A 13,147-nucleotide genomic window follows, 5' to 3' on the forward strand; every position below is an offset into this window, starting at 1 on the left:
AACAGAAGGAGCTGGTGAAGAGCCGGGGAAGAGAGCTCAGAGGAACGGACTTCAGCGTCAACGACCAGTTTCCCAAGGAAATCCTGGAGCGACGCAAGAGGCTGTTTCCACTGAGAAAGAAGCTCATGGCAGAAGGATCCCGGGCAGTTGTTGCAGTGGATAAACTGTACGTCAACGGGCAGCTATACCGGGATAAAGAGGTAACCCCCTGGCTCTTCTAAACAGGTCTGTATGTATGTGTACAATATGCATAATATAAATTCGAATTATCACCATCATTTATCCAGAGTTTAATAATAATAGGCCAATCTTATAGTCGCACACCTCAGCACAGCACCCCCCCCCCCCCCACCACTGTTGTTAAAATGTCTTACTTTCTGTGTTACTTTTTTCTATTTGTTTGTGTATTTTGTCTGTTGTGTCTCCCCGTCCCTGAATGTATACTTGTATCTTATTCATATTGTATTGTTACACACTTGTTCACTATTGAGACGTATAACTTAGCTATCACTGTTATTCATGATATGTTGATTGTACTTAGCAACCACATCACGATAAGGACCTTGCATATACCGGTACAAATACATGCACACACACGAACGCGCACACACACATACGCGCACACATACACGCACACACGCACGCACGCGCGCGCACACACACACACACACACACACACACACACACACACACACACACACACACACACACACACACACACACACACACACAGATAGTCGGGCAACTACACATACACTCACAGACACACACCCCACATACATACATGCACACCAGGACTTACACCTACACCCATATATAGGATTATAATACTGATTACACAGATACACACACACACACACACACACACACACACACACACACACACACACACACACACACACACACACACACACACACAAACAGACAATACACACAACTACATTACACAATTAGATAAGCCAGGATGACCACACTGAAGCTTGTCACTTGGAATGTACGAGGAATCGGCTCTAAAAATAAAAGACTTAAAGTTCTTAATCACCTTAATAAGTTGGAAGCAGACATTGTCTTACTACAAGAGACTCACCTGCCTAAGTCAGACTGCCAGTTAACTTCACTACAATTCCCTCACATGTACCTAGCAAACTATAACTCTAGACAGAGAGGAGTAGCTATTCTGATCAATAAGAAGTTACATTTCACACATAAAAACACTATTACAGATCCAGAAGGCAGGTTTATAATAATTACCCTACTAATCAATAGTACAGACTTCTGCATTGCCAACATATATGGACCAAATGTTGATGACCCTTCCTTTTTTCACTCCTTCTTCTCCTCACTATCCACTCACCTGGACACAACAGTCATATTGGGAGGGGACTTCAACATGACACTCAACCCAGAATTAGACAGGCTCAGTATGACAGAAACAACACGAAACTGGCAGTCGACGGGGATTCTTAAAAAATATATGGAGGATTGTGGTCTCTGTGATGCTTGGCGCTCCCGGAACCCAGCTACGAAAAAATACACCTTCTTCTCACCGGTACACAACTCATACTCACGACTTGACTTCTTCCTGACCAGCAGCTCAACTTTAGCAAATATTGCAGACACCGATATCCACCCTATCACTATCAGTGACCATGCACCAGTCTCACTAAACATAACTATAAAGGCAGTTACCCCACCAAACAGAAACTGGAGACTTAATACATCTTTGCTAAATGACCCAAACTTCATCAAATACATCGAGGACGAGTGGGCAACCTTTCTGGAGTTCAATAACCTACCAGGAACTTCGCAATGTATCCTGTGGGAAACAGCTAAAGCAGTAATAAGGGGTAGAATAATCTCCTTCTCCTCATTTAAAAAAAAGAAAGACAATTCACTAGAAATAGAATTAGAACAGAAAATTAAAACACTGGAGACTGCTTACACCACCTCACAAGACGAACACCTTTTGAACAATATACGACAATTAAAACTTGAATTAAATAAAATAATTGAAAGGAAAACACAGTTCCAACTGGAAAGGCTACGCTTAGAAAACTTCGAACATAGTAACAAATCCAGTAGGTTTTTAGCTAACCAACTTAAAATAAATAAGGAAAAAACAACTATCCATTCCATAAAAGGTCCTGACGGGAACTTAACCCACACACCGGAGGAAATAAATAACGTCTTCAGAGATTTCTACAAAAACTTATATTCTTCCAATAATACCTCATCTAGTACAGAGATAGACACATTTCTAAACTCTATAAATCTGCCAACACTTAACAATGAACAGATCAGCACCATAGAATCTCCCATTTCAATGGTAGAACTCTATGATGCCCTCCACCACATGCCAAACAGGAAAGCCCCAGGACCAGACGGATTCCCAGCGGAATTCTACAAAACATTTTGGCCCATACTGGCACCCATATTTCATAAAATGGTAATGGAAATTAAGGAAAGTGGCACTCTCCCCCCACACATAAACACAGCACATATCTGTCTCCACCTTAAACCAGATAAAGACCCCTCACTCCCATCCAGCTACCGACCAATCTCACTCATAAATGCAGATCTTAAAATCATCTGCAAAGCCTTAGCGAGGAGACTGGAAAAAATCACCCCCTTCATAATTCACCCAGACCAGACAGGATTTATCAAGGGCAGACATTCAACAAATAATACGCGCAGGTTAATCAATATAGTAGACTATTGCACAATCAATAAACTTAAATCAGCAATTATGTCACTAGACGCAGAAAAAGCATTTGATAGAGTAAACTGGAAATTCCTTCTTGCGACAATGGATAAATTCGGATTCAACCAAAACTTTGTCTCCTGGATCAAAATTCTTTATAGTTCACCCAGTGCCTCGGTCAGGACAAACGCTCAAACATCTCCAAGCTTCAAGCTCCAGAGAGGCACCAGACAAGGTTGTCCACTCTCCCCCTCACTGTTTGCCATATTTATCGAACCGCTTGCAGCTGCAATTCGAGAAAATGGAAATATCAAAGGTATTCAAACAGAAAATCTGCACCACAAGATAAGCCTATATGCGGATGATGTATTACTCTTCCTTCAAAACTCACAAAACACTCTCTCTGGTACTATCTCACTCATCAATAAATTCTCAGCAGTCTCAGATTACTCAATAAATTGGACAAAATCGACTATTCTACCGATCAACTCCGACTTCAAAACATCTTTACCGACTCCTTTGAAATCAGGCAACATTAAATACCTAGGAATTAGTTTATCCTCTAGGATCTCAGATCTAACTCAACTAAATTATACACCGCTACTTAAAACAATTGAAAATGACCTCCAACGATGGACCTCTCTACCCATATCACTTATGGGTAGAGTCGCCACTATAAAAATGATGATCTTACCAAAAATTAATTACCTCTTCTCTATGATCCCTACCAAACCTTCACCAACCTGGTTTAAATCATTAGATTCAGCTACCACAAAATTCCTGTGGAAAAATAAACCAGCACGTATAAGTCTAAAAACCCTTCAAAAAGTAAAAACCTGTGGAGGATTAGAACTTCCAAACTTTCATAATTACTTCCTGGCTAATAAACTACAGTATGTCCATAAATGGATGAAACCTGACCCACTGGACAATCAATGGTTAGACATAGAAAAAACATTCTGCAAAGATATCCAAATCTGTGATCTACCTTTCATCAGTACAACCATTAAACAGCACCAATGTTTTAAAAGCATAACTATAAGTAGCTCCCTCTCAGCCTGGTGGGAATTTATTAAAATCACTAAGTCCTCACATATACCCTGTAAACTTACCCCAATCTGGAACAATCCTGACATCCTGCGAAATAAAGTTATGTTAAACTTCTCAACATGGCACGAAAAAGGAATAAGGCACCTGGAACAAATACTCGAACATAATACATTCATCCCGTTCCAGAACCTGATGGAGCAATATAACCTCCACAGTAGTAAGTTTCTCGAGTACCTGCAAATTAAATCTGTAATTAGAACAAGGTTTAGAACTAGTAAATGGGAACTAGAACTACCTCCAATAATAAATCAATTTCTAAACCTCACATCTCCCAGAAGATTATCAAAAACGTATGCTCTACTGACAGAAAATGACACAATAATCTCCTTACCAACTAAAAAATGGGAAACAGACCTAGGCATCAGCCCAGACGAAACTTTTTGGAGACAAATATCAGCTAACATGTTCAAAATGATTAAAACCCCAGACTTACAACTCATACAATACAAAGTTCTACACAGAATACACTACACAGGACAAAGAATGTTCAGAATGGGGTATTCACAATCAAACACCTGCTTAAACTGTAATGAAGACAAAGCCGATAATTACATGCATGCTATATGGATGTGCACACCTGTACATACATTCTGGTATAAGATATGTGAGGACCTATCAGCATGCCTAGACCACACTATACCACCTTCTCCTGCACTGTGTATACTGGGAGATTTAAGTCAAATAAATATAGAAACAGGAAAAGAACGCATGCTAATTACTAGCCTAAGCATCGCCAAGAAAACAATCCTCTTAAACTGGAAAAACAAACAAACAATAAGTATAAGCCAATATAGAAATCTTCTGCTTGACCACATCTCTATGGAGAGAATGTCTGCCTCACTTAAAAAACAGTTGGCCGACTTCAATTCTACCTGGGCACCTTTAATTAACTATATTACTTAGGGCAGTGGGGGGCTGGCGTCTCTGCTGGCCGGCCTCCTGGGGTGGGGGCCGGGGGTCCGGGGTACTGGGGCTGTTTGGTGGCCTTTGGCGTCTGGTGGTCCCGCTTTCCGGCTGTCTCTCGGTGGCTATGGGCCTGGCCCGTGGGGACTGGGGGGGGGGTGGCTGCGCGGCTGCCGCCCTCGCGCGGGGGGGCGCTGGGGGGGGGTTGGGGCCGGCGGGGCTGCGGGTGTGGGCTGGACTGTCCTGCGTCGTGGGTGGGGGGGGGCCCTAGGCCTCCGTATGCTGGGGCTCGCTGGGCCCCTATGGGTGGGCTTGGCCCCTGCAGGTGGCGGGGGGGCCCCGCTGGAATCGCTCCCCAGTGAGGTTGGGGGGGCGCTCGCTGCGGCGCCCCGGCGTTGCCCTGGGGTGGACCGACGCGTCTCTTTTCCCCTGGGCGGGTAAGGTGGTAGAGGCGGGTGGGCTTCCTGGCATGGGGGGTCCCGGGGACTGGGGGGGGGGGGCCTGGCCCGGCCTGGGCTGTCTCCGAGCGGTGGGTGGGGCGGGGGCCTGGACTGTCATGGCGGATGCCGTGCTGACCTGGCTACGGGTCCTGCCGGCGTCCGGGGTGTGGCGCTCACTGTTGGCTTCCCCCCCCGGGGGAGCGGGGGCGGACCTGGCCCTGCCGCACCGGTGGTGCCTGTGGAGAGCTGCGGCGTCGCCCGGTCTGAGCGTACTGGCCTCTGCTGGGCTGGGGGGCTGGGTGGGCGGGGATACACGGTCTGCTAGTCAGGAAGCTAGCAGCCGGCCCGGGTGGCCAACCTTGCCTGCCCTCCGTACTCCCCCACCAGATCTGGTATATCACTCTCACACACACAACTAGGGTATTGGGGGAGATACAGGAAGACCATTGGGGGGGTTGGGGGGCGGGCCCACCAAGTAGTGGGCCTATCCCCCATCTTCCCCTCCAGGGGTCTCCGCTCTCCCCCAATATTTTATGGCATATTAGACACTAGGGCCTGGGGGTGGGGTGGGGCATATCGACTACCCCGCTGTCAGCAAGCAGCGGGGTGTTGTCACCTCATCCTCCCCCCCACATTTTTAATGCATACTAGATACCAACATCCGCCATACACACATCCCACAGCACACATACATACACACCACACCACATCCTGGTGGGGGGGGGTGGGGGATGGGTGGGGGGGGCCTCCCGGGTACCTGTGTCCCGCCCGCCTCCCGGCTGGGCTGGGGTCGGTGGTTTGGGCTGGGGGGCGGTTGTGGGGCTCCGGGGCGCTGGCGGCTGCGGCGGGTAGTTGGGTCGGCTGTCGGTCTGTCGGGGGGAGCCCCGGGGGACCTGGCCGTGGCTCTCCATGACTCCTGGGAAGGGTGATGGTGGGCGGCGGGCTGGTCGCTCGGCGGGGGCTGACTTTGGGCGCCCTGCCCTGGGTGGACGGTGGGTCCCTGTGCCGGGTGGGCGTGGGGTCCGCTGTGACAGGTCTTACGGCCTCTGACCCATACCTGCGTGAGGGGGCTTGCCCGGGGCGGATCTGGGACCCTGCTGCCTCCTGTTCCTTGGGGGCCCCCGGCTGGGATCCCTACATGAGCCTCTGCCGGCTCCCCTCTGGGGGGGAAGTCATGTGGTTGGCTCCGGGGTAGGCGTCGGGGATAGCTGTGGCGGGCTCCGGCCTGCCTCCTGGGGGGGCGTTCTGGGGGAGGCTCTACTGTCCCTGGTGATGGGCTGGGCTGCCCTGGGGGCCTGGGTGGGTCCCGGGTGTGGGGACCTGGGGCCTCAGGACCTGCCTCGGCGTGTGGTGGGCTGGTCTGTGCTTGTGGTGCCGTCGTCTCCTGCCCCCTCGGGGCGTGCTCTGCGCGTGGGGGGCGCCGGATCTGCGGCGCCCTGCCCTGGTCCTGTGCGGGGTGGACTCGCGGCTGGCCCTGGGTCGGGCGGTGGCGGGTATCTCCGGGCCCGGGGGGCTGGTGGACGCCCCGTGTGCCTGGGTTACCGCCGGTCTCCTTCCGGGGGGCCGGGGGGCGGCGACACGGTTTCACCACCGATTCCCGACCACACCAAGTGACAACCTCCGCACATACATATATATGGATGCGCGAATACACAGACATACAGATACACACACAGACAAACTCTGGTTCATGATAAAACCAATATAAACTGATACAACCGTTATAGACAAGATCACCTTATCTATATGTGGTTGTTAACAAATTCTAATGGTACTGTAATACAAATGCATATCAGTGTTATTAATGTTGTAATGTTGTCATTACTGCCTTAGTGTGTTATGCTACTAATTTCTATCTAGTGTCTCTCTTTCCCTCCCTCTCTCCCTCCCTCCCTCCCTCCCTCCCTCCCCCTCTCTTATCTCTCCCTCTTTCTCCCCATCTCTCTCACACCTCCCTTGTCTGTCTACCCACCCTCACCCCCACCCCCCCTGTCTGGCCCGGTCCTCCCACACAACCTAATAAATAAAAACATAAATAGCAGGACGGGCATTACAGCGCTGTAATCACTCGCCCTGCAAACAGCAAAATCTGTTCAACACCAACAGACATGCAGTCAACCATAGTGCATGCCCAAGGTACTGGACAGGACAGGTTTAAAAAAAAAAAAAAAAAAAAAAAAAAAAAAAAAAAAAAAAAAGATAATGCACCCCTAAAATAAAATTTAAATACTAAACCAATAACCATTTATTTTACATTTGTTATTTAAAAAAGAAAAAGTGACTAATGGATGTATAACATAGGGCTTTGTTTGATGGGGATATTTATTCTCAATTACAAATTAGAATAAGCCAAAACTTTTATTTTATGACACATGGATTTGTATTTATTTACTTAATGGGAATTTAGAAGAGACAAAGTATATTCAAAGTTACAATTCAACTAACGGCACAATAAAGAACAAAAGTGACTGAACAGGCTGTTGCAGTCGTATAATTCAGTAGTATCAAAATACAACAGCAGTTCTGAGACATTCATTATTAATGTATTTATACTATTTTTTCATTGTGATTCAGCCAAATCATTTGGACTTGAATAATTATTATTAAATATTAAACATTAAGTCAAGAAAGCATAGCAAAATCAAGCATAATCTCTTTATAATCCTCAATTTAAAGCAGATTTTAATCCACTGTTTCATGTGGACGAAGCAGAGTGCAGTCTATAATAGACTATAATGGGCCCATAATCTTGGCACAATGATGAAAAGTGCCATCTGATTCACTATTAAAGCTAATTGGAGTTCCACTGTGCTAATTAAATCAACGAGCCACCCGGCGCAGATATGCAGTGTATGTGTGTCCTGTACCAGAGATGGAAACTCCCCCACTACTGTTTATGTGGACATTCCAGATGATTTTTCATCTGATTTTCAACTGCCCATATAAGCACACTATCTGTGGTCTTTGAAAACCTCAGGCTTCCTTGTTACCAATTCAAATGGTACGAGTTAATTATGCCATTGTCATGTTTTCACTAAGGCCCTGCTTCCTCCGACACTGCACCCTCTTGTTTTAATTCGGCCAACAGGAACGCTCCATTCCTCAGTTGCCATGAAAAACAAACAAAATATGAACGTCACCTCAACAGCCACCGTTCCCAGTGCCTCTCTGCTATCTCTCACAATCACCCTTATCTCTCCTGCGCTCCTGTCCTCACCTCTTCTTTCATTTCCGAGAAAGTCTATCATTTGAGCAACATGGCGGCGTGATTGTGGCTTCCGCTGGAGGGGCAGAGCCGAACGCTATCATCACTCCAGGGCCTTAATCAATAGTGTCAGTAATGGCGGTGGCAGGAGGAGAACAGTGGATAGCTGCAGGGTCCTAAGAGATCATATTGGAGGGCTTTGTCTTTTCTCTATCTCTCCCCACAGTCCTGTTAAATTATTCTGCAGGTGTTCTTTCTGACAGCCTTCTCTCTCCCAGAGGAAGAGAAACACTATTGCGGTATAAAGAGTATGGAGCTCATGTTGTCTGTTGAAAGGTTTACAGAGATACAGTTCCTCACAAAGGTGTGCTAGAGTGTCATGAATGATAATTCATACCATGGGTCGGTTTAGCCGTGCTACGTCAGCGGTGCATTGCAAATAAGTATTATTTGTTACGAATAAGAATTTAAAGGGACATATTATGCAAAACCATCTTTTTAATCATTTTAATACTTATATGTGGGATTAGGGAGGCCCTATGAGTGACCACAAAAACAGGACTAAGTACAGGAGACACGATGTTGACTTCCGTGTACCATATCTGACATCAGAGTTGGAATTGTTGTCTCGCGGAGCTCCGCTTTATCCCTAAAAACCACGAGAGTGCAGGCGAGGGCAATAGTATCTGGAAGAGCGGAAGTCCACGAAGTGTTCTATTTTTGGCTGCACAGTGCAGCACAGAGTTCTGCACAAACTTCCAGCCTCAGAGGATTCATGTGTCCAGTGGATACATTTGATACAAGACGCCAATGACATCAGCCACCGAGGCTACTGGGAGCTAACAGCAGTTAGCATTTGGAAAAGTGATCATTTGCAGGCTCCTGCAGGCACATTGCCGTCATATATAACATGTATCAACGGGACAGATAAATCCTCTGAGGCTTGAAGTTTGTGTAGAACTCTGTGCTGCACTGTGGCGCCAAGAATAGAACTTTTTCACGGATTTCCGGTTTTCAGATACCGTTGCCCTCGCCAGCACTCTCGCGTGGTTTACGGACAAAGCAAGACAACAATTCCCAATGAGTGCGGAAGTCAACATTGTGTTTCATCTCCTGTACTTAGACTTACTTAGAGGAGTACCACAAAAACATGAGTGAGTCATCTTTTTTCACACGTTGCCGACTGATAGGGCCTCCAGAGTCCCAAATATAAGGATTTAAATGATTAAAAAGTTGATTTTGCATAATATGTCCCCTTTAATTCATTAAATTGTGGCGAGCACAGGTGTCTCATGTTCTCCCTGTGTGTGCATGGGTTTCCTCCCACAGTCCAAAAACATGTAGATTAGATTAACTGGACACTAGAAATTGATCGTAGGTGTGAATATGAGAGTGAATGGCTGTTAAATGTTCCTGGCCCTGAGATGGACTGGCGACCTGGGTCCAGTCCAGGGTGTGCCCCGGCCTTTTGCCCCCGTGTCAGCTTGAATTGGCTCCGACCCCCCCTGTGACGATGAGTGAGTGAGTGAACTGACAACGACTGTTAAATTTAATTTGCGTGTAATTTCTTCTGACCCCCGTGTGCTGTGTAATTAAGTTTTATACAAGCAGAGCCCGTTTCAGCTGGCAGGAAATGCAGGGGAAACAAAATGTGAGATGAAATGAATCAGCCTCAGAGCTGCACCTGTGCCAAGGCATATCACTGCTACAGATACGACATGGTGGAGCACAGTGAGCTTACAACCATGGTGCTTATCTGTAGGGACAGGAGTAACCAACAGTGATAAAACAGAAGTAAAACCATTTCTGAACTGAAATACAGTCCAATAATTTCAATCCAATTCTATGACAAATTCATCTCCAGTCCCTGCTGTTTTAGTTCAAATGTGACTTTAAACTACAGGATTCCCACGGATTAAAAGCAAATGAGGTCTCTGGTGTGTGAGGAGGCGCCCTCTGTGTTTCACATTATTCAGGACCGCATGAGCGATAAAGCCCCAAGCAAACTGCTGTGTTCCTGCTCCACTGGCTGTTTTGAGAAGTGGGGGGGGGGGAAGCAATCTGTTCTCATAGGAGAAGACACAGAGAAAATAGGACATCAGTGTCGAGACATGGCAGAAGCCACAGAGGACCGGTGTAGATTAGGCGAGCAGGCCCCAAGCTGCCTGACTGCACTGCACCAGCTCAACACGTCGTCAGTGTGTGATTCAGTGTGCTCAACACACCTTAAACACCAAAAACTTATTACATCTCACTTCAAATATCCCCAGATGCAGCTTAGCAGCTCTGAGTATGATCCTCTGACAACTGTGACATGACAATAGTCACTTTTTTTGTATGGCACTTTTCAAAAACAATTTTACAAAGAAAAAAAATTTACACACTAAAGTACTAAGGTAAAACACAAACTAATGAAGCAGAACAAAGGCAGAATAATAAAAATAAATCCATAAAATAATAGACTAAGAGATTAAATAAAATGTAATACATAAATCATTAAACAAAGTAAATGAGTGAAAATGGATTTTGCTTGTCTGTATCTACAGGGAGGAAGTTCCACAACTGAAGGATTAAATTAGTTTTTCAAATGGTCTTAAACCTAACTCTTTTTTTTTTTTTTTTTTTTAAATCTGTAATAGTTTATCATTTACAACAGTTTACTCTTGCTTAATTGTTTTCGTAGCACTTTGAGGTTTTCTTTTAAATATGAAGTGCATACAAATAAAATATATTATTATTATTATAGTAGAGATTACCATGTGCACCACTGTGTGGCCTAAGAGGAAGCATGTAAAATTAAAATAAAATAACTTCCATTAATATCTTAGAGAGCCATGTCGAAGAAGTTACTTTGGACCTACTGACCTGCCTCCCTGTCACAGCACAAAGTACTGCTTTTTATTTCTTTATTTTAAAAAGGGAAGGGGGAAAAAAAAGAGTTTTACTTTTTGGAGGACAGGGAGGTGAGCTGGTGGGAGGGGCAGAGAGAGCAGAAAAGATGCAATTTCACAGCTGAGCACACCCGCTTGGTTCTCCAGCATGAGCAGGGAAGGATTTTACACCTAAGGTAATAACAGAGTAGAGGTAGAAGATGGGATCAAATTTTTTTTTCCTTTTTTACACTGCTACCCATCTGTTTCTCTTCATCGGAGGGACGGCGACGTTGCCCTTTACGAGGTCTTAAACTGGCACGTACTTTAAAAGAACAACACTACATTCTACATTCACTTAACTTCTCCATGTAGTTCTTATTAAAACATCTGTAAGATTACGCCGCACAGGAACTATTTTGTTATTCTAATGACGGAAATTAAATTTCCATGGGTCTTTGTAGTCATAAAAGCTGTTAAATATCTTCATGAGATGGAGTTTTCATTCATTCCTTCAATTCAAATTATCAAATTAGTTTGAACTTGATCTCTTTATTCAGATCCAAGCCACCGTCTTTGACGTCGCTATTCATGCTGCTTTTTACAAATGTTAAAATGAACCACTTGTTACTGGTTGACTCTAAATAGTATTCAAACTTGTCAGTCAGGAGTAAATGATAGGTTCACAAGTGTCAACTGAAAAAAAAATAAAAATTCTTGGCAATCCATCTACTTGTTGAGATATTTCAGTTAAAGTGGTGCAATACAATAAAATACAACAAAAAGTCAGAAATAATCAAAATCACTCGCATTCATTTTTAGAAACTATGAATTATTGTGCCAATCTTTCTTGTCCATGATGATGATTCTTATTCTTTTTAGTGAGAACTTTTTTATGCTTTTGGCACAAAACGCTCAGGCTGTCAACACAGTAACTCAAAAATATGTTCAAACTTTTGGGAAACGTATGGATATTGGATTTAAATTCATGCCAATTCAAATCTTAGTTTTTTAGACATTTCAGTCCTGACCAACTAAGGATGGACCATTTTGTGTCCAATACCAATACAAATATAACAAACTTGAGTACCAAAACAGTTATTTTAGACCATTTATGAACCGTGAAGCTGTTAACAACACATTTGTGCTGAGTCACTTCAAATAATTTAAAGAAAAATACTTCCCGTCTGTGCCATAAACTACAAAATAATATAATATTATCCCAATCATATGCACGGTCTTCCATTGTCATGCAGAAGCCATTTCAGCTCATTAGGTGTCAGTCAGTCAGACGGCTAAACACAGTCTTTAGCTAAGGAATCAATCTGCCATCTCTACAGGCTTAGTGGGAAAGCTACACACAGACATGCACACACACGCACCATATAGCTGCAACAGAGGATAATCAAACACCATAATTGCTTTTTAAATCACAGAGTTAATGACAAGATCTCTCAATTGTAATGAATTGTAATCACGCCATTAATATGTATATGACTGCAGCATGGGGAGCCATCTGTTTGGCTGAGGCAGTGATGGATGTTTTCCAACAGACAGTCATTTCAAGGACTGTATTTTGGCCGGCAACCACAGGTAACATAATCAATGTGAATGCTGCCACCAGTGCTGGGAGACGAGGGACCTAAATTGATCCATCAATCACCTATTCAGACAATGTTTATTCAGCTTTGCCTCACTTCACAGTTATTCACACTCGCAGATGAAAGCTCCAATAAAAAGCGATGGCAGGGACTGGAATAGCATGGCACAAAAACAGGCGCTCTTTACACAAGGCTTTAGTGTTCTGTTCTGTATGGTGAGGTGGGTGATTGCCTTGGGTTACCTCTGGGTGGAATCAATTATACAAGCTTTTTAAAAGGCCGTCTTTGGTCTTCACAGAAAAGCATGAAGAGAGCAA

The sequence above is a fragment of the Microchirus variegatus genome, assembly GCF_963457635.1.
Source record: "Microchirus variegatus genome assembly, chromosome: 2".
NCBI classification, from domain to species: Eukaryota; Metazoa; Chordata; class Actinopteri; order Pleuronectiformes; family Soleidae; genus Microchirus; species Microchirus variegatus.